Genomic DNA, 7,508 nt, shown 5'->3' with positions numbered 1-7,508 from the left:
AGTCCCAGCTCAGCCCTGAGACAGCAGAAGGGTTGGAGCCCTTGCCCCATTTGGCTACTTCATAAAAGGAAATGGGATTGGGGAGGGATGAGGAGAGGAGGGGAGCTTTTCAAGCTTCTCAGTTGCTTGAAAACATTTGTCCAGAGAGGGTCTCTGTGGCAAAAACAAGTTTTAAAAACTCTGGATCCAGTAATATTCTGAACTGCAGGACTTATCAGAATCTTAACAACTGTCCAATCCTACTCTGACAGTGCTTCCCAAGCGTTTTTGTGTGTGTGTGTGTGTGTATTTTTTTTTTTTTTTTTTTTTTTTTACTCCATTGATCTAACAACCCAGTCACTCAGGGGAATGTTCACTTTCAGGCCCATGGAACTGAAACTTGAGGGCCTCCCACCTGCCTAGGTCATTGCAAAACTCTGGAAATACCCTAACAAAATGTCCACCTGGTCCACTGATCCACCCCGCAACGCAACGTTTGCAAAACATTTGTGTAATGTTTGCAGAAGGTCCTGCCCTATACCCATATTCTTAAAGGCATCCCCTAAAACTCTATGACTTTTGGATCCCACAAAACGTGCGTCCTCCTCTGCACCCATCTGGAGGTCCCACCCCTACATCAGGCCAAACATCTTAAAATGCACTCGGATCCTTGTTTAGTATGATTTATAAAATAACTCTAGGAGCTGAGTCGGAGATGGCACAGTGTCATTTGTTTAGGAGACTTTTAATTAAACATTCTTTCGTGTTGGTTTTGCTCTGTTGCGAGGAATGTTAATCTTGGAGGCTACGTTTAAACTTCCCACGTCGTGATCACTTCCTTCGACCCTGGGGACGCTTGCGGTCCCCGAACACCGGGTCTAGACTGCATAATGCACAGAATGGTGCTGCCCTTGCCAGCCTCTACCGTTCCAGAAACGCTACACCAGGTTGTTTGCACGGTTGTCTCCTGACGTCTATCTGACGTCTGATTCAGACTAAAGAGAGATCGGTGTGGTGGGGAGAGACAGAGGCTGGGTTATGGAAATTGAACTTTTATTATTGTCGAGAAACAGCGGGTTTCCTTGAACTAGGTTAACAAGGTGTTATCTAACGAGACCTGAGGGGCTGCTTTAATTTAGGACAAGATTGTTGTGCAATTAGCTTATCAACTCTGTGTATGTAAATGAAGGCTTTTAAAGTCCTTGAAAACGGCTCCTGCTCTTAAGTAATTGAACTGTTTCCCTGGATGCTCTTCACTCTCTCCTGCTTGGACACCTCTTCTTTTAATTAAGCATTAGTGTGCAAAGCGCTGTGCCTAAGGGTTGAAATACCAGGAAGAGCCGGTCCCTGCCCTCCATCCACCTGTTGTCTAATTAGGAGTCGGCCCCCTTTCCCTGCAAAGGGCCGGACAGTAAATATTCTCGGCTTTGCAGACCATTTCCGTTCCAAGAACCCAACTCTGCCCTTCTGGCACCAAAGGAGCCGGAGACCGTGTGCAAATGAATGGGTGCAGCCGTGTCCTAATAAACCTCACTTACGAGAACCACCTGAGCTATAGGGTACCGACCCCGGGTCTAATGAGAGAGACAAATGTATAATTTACTGTGCGAAGGCATAAACCTAGTTCTGTGCTGGCCAAGGGCTGTGGGGTGCGGAGGGAAGGAAGAAGCAATCGGTTGCCAAGGGGAAGACAGAGGCTTCCCGGATGAGGTGTCTGTGCCTATGAAGCCACTGCCTTCTGCTTTAGCCCATCACGCTTCCCCGGCTGCTTTGTTCTTACCTGATTTTCCTCCCCAGCAAGACTGGAGCTCCTGAGGCCTGGACTTTTCTTGTCTCATTCGCGGGGCTGAGCTAAAATGGGTGCCTAGGCCCTGCCTACAAACTCTGAGTCAGCATCCTTGGCAAATTAGGTTAAATGTTGTAAGAGTGAAACCCTGACACCAGGCTCCCTGTCGGCCCTCCCACCCCCACCCCTAGGCTTCACATAACCATTTCTTGTTTGGGAAACCACCTTGCCTTTGAGGGGAATTAAACAATGTAATCTCCTGCACACACCCGTACCCTCTGCTCTAACTCCTTTATTGTTCTTCCAGACACTTTCTCTTTGCATTTCCAATATCCAAATGCCGCGTTAGTTTATTGTGACTTGTTTGCTCAAGGCTGGGCAAATACAAGAACAAAGGAGGCTGCGAGCATCAGCAGGGCCTTTGCTATCACCTGCTCTCATCCTGAGCTTAGCAGCCTTCAGCGCCCCATCCCCTAAACAGGCTGTGGGCCAAGGTTACTTGAGATGCGGGGCTATAAAGATTGGACAGGAGACAAGGCTCTTTCTGAAAGGACTCCTGATAGCTTATCTCGAACTCCACCAGGAACTGGGTAATGATGACACGCTGGCAATTGCAGCAGGTAAATGAATTACTCACCCCGTAAAATGGATGGAGCTGATAAGAAGACCTAGGGATTTTCGAGTCAGAGGTCTCACCAAGAGATAGGTCTTGGGGGGGTGGTTAGCCCCTAGAGCATCTCCATCAGCCCCTCTCCAAAGCCTCTCCAAATTAACGTGTAATCTACCCGTGAGGGCATCATGCTGGCCGTGCCACTGGATCACTACCACCCCGAAGGCCCTGCTCTAGAGGACGCTCTGAATCCCCCACTGCCTGTTAATGCCTGGTATCTGCCCAGCGGGAGGCAATGCTCCTGAGTCCCATCCCACCCCTGCGGGACTCTCCAGGAAGCTAGAGGAAGTCAAACCAGAGAACGCTAGATCCAAAATGTAACTCCTCTCAGTATATCCACTGCAGCGAGCACCTGCAAGCACCCTGCTCCTCCTCTAACCAGTTAGAGACCCCAGCTGCAGTTTTCTCATCTGCAAATGAGAAACTATCTCTGGGCCGCCACCCCCCACCCCCACCTTCTCACCCAGCACAGCTCCCGACTGAAGGGGAGTCCCTCTGCGGGTCTAACCCTGGGGAGGGCAATCAGGACTCTGCAGAGAAGTCTCCCTGCCTGGTTCACCCTCCTGCTTCCTCTTCCCCTGCCCAGGGTTTACTCAGCCTTCAAGATCTGGCTCCAGGCTGCCTCTTCCAGGAAGCCTTCCCCCATCACCCGAGCTCTGCTAGCACCCCCTCTTAGAGCCTCCGCCCTGCTTTCAGGCAGGCTCACACAAAGTCAGACTTAATAACACCCTGTCCAATCTCACAGTCTCAGTACTCCACATGTGTTCATTATCTTCCCAGAGTGTGTAAGCTCGTCGGCTGGAAACCATGCCTTCACTTTTAACCCCCTACACTCATTGCACAAGGCTAGACAAACAGCAGGTGATATACAATGCTGTTGCTGATATAAATTCCAAGGATATAAACGGGTGCAAGCCCAGATGCCTCCTCTTTTAAAAGGAGACAGAAAAAAATAAAATTAAAAAATTAAAAAATTAAAAATTAAAAAATAAAAGGAGACATAGCCATAGTAGCAACCAATACCTGTGAGTCATTGCTTATCTGAAAAAGACTTGCCACATTCACCATCTCAATTAATTAGCAACCCAAGGTGGTGGGGGAGCTACTCTCACAAGGCATATATGGACCCCGAGGGCCAGTGAGAGTCTTTGATTTGCCTGAGAGCACAACCAGTAAGAGGCAAGTCGTGGTTGGAACCCAGCCCTTAGGACACCAAGCCCCCCCACCCTCTTTTTTCCATCACATGGCCCATCTGCCTTAAAAGCCAAAAGTAGGTACAAGGGGTGGCTGGCAGTTTTGCTACAAAGAAAAACTGCAACCATCAGAAAATAGGTAACTTGTTTATACCGAGATGCAGGGACCAGAGGGAAGGGAAGTTTCTACCAGGCCTCAAAGAAGCCATGGAATTTGGACAAGAGAGGCAAGAGAAAAGGGGAGCATGGGAAGGGGAGCAAGGAAAAGGCACCCGAGGCGGATGGGGTGGGTGGGATAACCACGTGGAGGTGTAAGCAGAAGGCAGAGTCTGAGGAGTGTGATGTCAGGCCAAACTAGAAGGGAGTCCTGAGCCTCAAGTGGGAGATTATAAAGCCAGTGTAAGCAGAGATGGTGGGGGGGGAGGTGAGACCCCCCCCCCCCCGCAGGACTCCAGGAGAGACCAGACGGGGATGGAGAACAAATAAGAATAAGTCAAGGTCGTTCCAAGCTCCAGAGCCACAGAGACTGCTAAAATGTAGGTGTCATTAATCGACGTGGGGGTGGCGGAAATTGCCACTGATTTAAACTGGGAAGGAAACAGACAGTATCACACAATGTCAAATTTAATAATATCCTGTCGCTGCGCACTATCTCATTATTCCACACATGTTCATTATCTCCCCAGATTGTGTGCTAGCTGGCTTTTGGAAACTATGTCTTCTTTTTTAGCCTCTGCAGCTCCTCACGCAGGGCTTGAGCAGAGAGCAGGGGACCCTGAAACACCAGTGGCTGTAAACATCGATGCCATAAACCGGGCCTGAACCCCAGGGTCAGGGCAGAGGCATTTCAGAGAGACAGACCTCAATGCAATATTTTCTTAAAAGTATTTTGCCGTAGCAGCTAGATGTGCCCAACGATGCCCAACAACAAAATGCTGCCCCTTGGAGCGCCTGGGTGGCTCAGATGGTTGAGCATCTGCCTTTGGCTCAGGTCATGATCCCGGGGTCCCGGGATCGAGTCCTGCATCGGGCTCCCTGCTCAGCAGCGGAGCCTGCTTCTCCCTCTCTCTGCCTCCCTCTCAGCTCATGCACTCTCTCTCAAATAAATACAAATCTTACAAAACCCAAAAAACAAAAAAACTGCCTCTCGAGGTAGAGAGCCTCCTGTCACTCGAGGTATCCAAGCAGAAACCAGACACTCGTCAGAGGCTCCATGGAAGGAATCCCTGCACCGGGAGGGAAATGCAGACAGAACAGCTCATACCGCCCGGCTCCATCTCTCAGACGCGATGGTTCTAAAATGCTGTGAATTCGATCTCCCGTTTCCTTGGCATGTCCCATTCAGAAATAGCCAGACTGACAAAAAAAGAAATCTCCATGCCTCTTTCTATTTCTTTCAAACTCTTTAAATGTCAAGTTCCAGACCACTGTTCTGTCTTGCCGGGCGTTTGGATACCAAACCCATGAGTGCCGGGTTTAGAATAGCATGCCTGGCGTGGCCGGAGGAGGGGTCTGACTTCATGCATTCCTAATGCACGTCTATTTTTACAGCCATGAGACACATCGCCTCCCCTCGCTGTTCACATCAATATCACACAGGGACGCTGACACAGGGCCATCTGTCCCCGCAGACGTGTTCTTTTGGGAGGGAAGGCAGAGAGAACCGGGGAGAAATAGATATGCATTTTGGTTCTAAGTCTGAACATTGATTTGGGATATGAGAGCTCTCAGGCTTGAGCTGGCCAGAGATGCCTTTTGCCAATCCGTGTTGGGAATAGAGCATCTGATTTTTTTCGCCTCCTTCTGAAGTTTAGCACAGTCTGTCAGTCCACCCACACACTCATTCATTCATTCACTCCCTCATTCATTTGCCCAAGGCGTGCCAGTTCTGGGCCACACATCCTTCCACCATGCTTGACTCTTCTGGAAGCCGCAGATGCAAGAGGGCACGGAGGTGGGGAGGAATCGTGACTGGGAGGGTAAGCAGGTGAGGCAGGTCCTTTCTGAGCTCCTCTACTACATCCAGGGCCATGCCCAACCTGGAGTCGGGCCAGGGGGAGCATCACCACCCCCCACACACACCCACCCCACCCACCCCGGAGCAAGAGTCCCTGCACTGAGGCAGAACGTGAGGCCAGATCTGGGAGCCAAAGAAGGAAAGATGTCTTGTGTGCTGGAGCAAAACCAAACTAGTCGCCAGTGAAGTAAGAGTTTGAGATCAGTGCGACTATAAACCCCAAAGCCTAGCCTGAGTCAGCTCTTCTGGAAGAGCCCCACACTCTAGGGGAGGAGGTACAGGAATTAATCCAAAGAGCCAGGGAACCTGGGTGGCTCCTTTGATTGAGCATCCCACACTTGATTCCAGCTCAGGTCAGGATCTTGGCCAGGGGTTGGGGATCGAACCCCATGTCAGGCTCTGCCCTCAGCAGGAGCTCTGGTGGAGATTCTCTCTCTCCCCCACTCCCTCCCCCTCTTTATTTTTCTCTCTCTCTCAAACAAATTAATAAATCTTTAAAAAATATGTATATTTAAAAAATAAAAATATGTATATTAAAGAGCCACACTGGAAGTCCACCCATCTGGGGCTGTTGTGGACTCTGGTTCCCAAAGTCTTTGAGGGCTACTTGCGCTTTCCTACCTCCCTCCTCTGGTAACGCATCCACATTTCCTGCCCGCCCCCATTCCTGTCCATCCTGATGCTTGACCCGTCCGTCATGCACTCACCTTCCCCAGGCCCCGCCAGTCAGATCACCCCTCTGAAGCTCTGTGCAGTGATTTCTTTCCGGGAGGCACAAAGGATGCTGGCATGGCCAACAGGCGGTCCCGGGACCTTTCCGCCAGAGCCAATAAGGAAGATGACCTCTCTCAATTGCCATTGCCACTTGGAGGGAATAGGAGTCTGAAACCGCCAGTTGCCATTTGCCTGCTCCATGGAAAGGACCCACATCAAGGATAGAGCCAGTCGGAGACCACACAAGCCAAGAAGCAAAGAGAGACAGTCATGACACCTTCAGATGACCCCTGCTTCTACCATGCAGAAGCCAACCCCTGGGCTTCCCATGTATGAGAGCCAATAATTCCTTTTTTCCCCTCTTCCTCAAACTAATTTTGACTTGAACTTGGAACCAACCTTTTCCTCACTGATTCGCACTTACAACTTCCTTTGCCAAGTGGGGCTTAACTTTGTTTTAATTTTATTTATTTATTGGAGAGAGAAAGAGCTTGAGTGGGAGAGGAAGTGGGAGGAGCAAAGGCAGAGGGAGCAGCTGACTCCCTGCTGAGTGGGGAGCCCAACATGGGACTTGATCCCAGGACCCCCAGGATCACGACCGGAACTGAAGGCAGACGCTCAACCACTGAGCCACCCAGGCACCCCTGCCAGGGGAGGGGCTTTAAAGAATGGGCCCACCTTCGTGGGATTGCTTGTGCTCACCCTCTGAGAATCTCCAAACCTGAACTAGAAAGTGTACTGGCACAGGAGGCAGCCCTCCTCCCCCCACCCCGGGCCCTGGTGGAGGCCCAGGAGGCCCATTTCAGACCTGGCGTGAGTTGCCTCCTCAGTGCTAGCAGCTACAGGAACATCTTTTGGGGCCCCCACCCAAACTTCAGCTGTCTCTGACTTGGAGAGAGCTGGTGCCAAACTACGGCACTCCAATTTCTAGACCAGTGAAGCACCTTCTGGCCTCAGGAGGCTGCCACTTTGTTCCAGCTCTGGGAACAGATGGGACTGGCCTCTTGTAAAGTCGGGGGAGTCCTGGACATTTGGCAGAAGGGTACCTGAGAGAGAGAGAGAGAGAGAGAGAGAGCTCAGGACTCCTGGAGAATTTGAGGATGTGAGGGCTTCCACCCTGCCCCTGGCCATTACTGGAAGGAGCACTGT

At 50.7% G+C, this 7,508-nt stretch overlaps 1 long non-coding RNA gene across 1 annotated transcript; it reads right to left on the bottom strand.

Moving 5' to 3' along the window:
* Positions 1–646: 646 nt before the first annotated feature.
* LOC140623214 (uncharacterized) lies at positions 647–1,845 on the bottom strand. Its single transcript, XR_012022876.1, has 2 exons — positions 1,760–1,845; positions 647–974 (listed from the first exon to the last, which is right to left on the bottom strand). It is a non-coding gene; the product is annotated as an uncharacterized lncRNA (long non-coding RNA).
* Positions 1,846–7,508: the final 5,663 nt, after the last annotated feature.

This window comes from Canis lupus, chromosome 32, assembly GCF_048164855.1.
Source record: "Canis lupus baileyi chromosome 32, mCanLup2.hap1, whole genome shotgun sequence".
Lineage (NCBI taxonomy): Eukaryota > Metazoa > Chordata > Mammalia > Carnivora > Canidae > Canis > Canis lupus.
Note: the sequence above shows the minus strand (reverse complement) of the source record. Positions and strands in the feature narration are given on the sequence as shown.